Source organism: Beta vulgaris, chromosome 6, assembly GCF_026745355.1.
Source record: "Beta vulgaris subsp. vulgaris cultivar EL10 chromosome 6, EL10.2, whole genome shotgun sequence".
Taxonomy (NCBI): domain Eukaryota; kingdom Viridiplantae; phylum Streptophyta; class Magnoliopsida; order Caryophyllales; family Amaranthaceae; genus Beta; species Beta vulgaris.
The window spans coordinates 68,788,191-68,789,255 of record NC_079207.1 but is presented as its reverse complement, the minus strand read 5'-3'; the positions used below and the strand labels follow the sequence as shown (position 1 = coordinate 68,789,255).

At 33.4% G+C, this 1,065-nt stretch overlaps 1 protein-coding gene across 1 annotated transcript in view; it reads left to right on the top strand.

Moving 5' to 3' along the window:
- The window catches only part of LOC104898063 (probable rhamnogalacturonate lyase B), a 6,619-nt gene extending 6,441 nt beyond the window's left edge, over nucleotides 1-178 (top strand). Inside the window, exon 16 of the mRNA XM_057395865.1 lies at nucleotides 1-178. This exon is cut by the window's left edge and continues 338 nt beyond it. The gene's annotated coding sequence lies outside the window, so the exon portion shown is untranslated.
- Nucleotides 179-1,065: the final 887 nt, after the last annotated feature.

Genomic DNA, 1,065 nt, shown 5'->3' with positions numbered 1-1,065 from the left:
CGAAATTATGTATGATTATATATGTAGTTTACAAGGATCTCCATCTAGTAAGAAATCATTGTAAGATTTTTCGAAGTATATATAGCAACCCTTTTGGTGTTGTCATAGTAATAAGACATCTCTGTAGTTGCACTTGTATATGTTACTAATTTTGCTCTCCAAATTTTGTGCCTCTATAACTAAATTCTACTGCAAATTTGTAAAAATGTACACAATGTGACACCATATCATTTATATATCAATATATAGTAGAGTTTTTTTGGAATAAAAGAGCAATACTATTCAATATGCATGATTGACGTTTAATACATCCTTTTGATAATCATAGGCCATTGGATCCGATAAAGTAGCTAGAGCATTTAGTCTATCAAGTTCATAGAAAATTAATACAATTCGGGGAGGGGTGCTCAAAATACATAATGTATGTGTTTGAACCATTGGTTTTCCCCTTAGCATTTTTGCTATACTATCTGCAAGCTTGTTCGCTCCTCTTCCTTCATAGTGTAGCCTAGTTCCTTCTTAATCTTGGAGCAACTCCCTCGCACAATTTTAATAGATCTGACTCATGTCAATTTAGATTTATATCATTCGAGATGACCAATTTTGCACGAAAGCACTCTATTTCAACTGTGACATTTGCACAATTTTCTTCTTTTATTCACTGCAAGGCCGTAAGAATGGCTTTGATTTCAGCTTCAAAAGCATTGTTTGCGTAGGTAAATAACGTAGGCAAAATTTGGTTATCACTAATCTCCTAAAATCAAACAAAACCTAAACAGCTAACCTAAGTAAAGTGACAAGCAAGGGTCATTCTTCCACAAGGACTAAGGAACATCACATGTGAATAAATCAACAAGCTAGGTCGAAAATGAGGTTGAAGGTATCAACTACCAACTAAAATCTATTATCTGACTATCAAATAACAAATAGGATTATGGAAAGGGATCCAACACCAATCAAATCATGATTTAAGCAATTAGAAGGGTGAAGCATGAAGGAAACAAAACCAAGTAACTAAATGAGATCATTAACTCTAATATCTTAATCTGCTCTAAACCCTCTCTT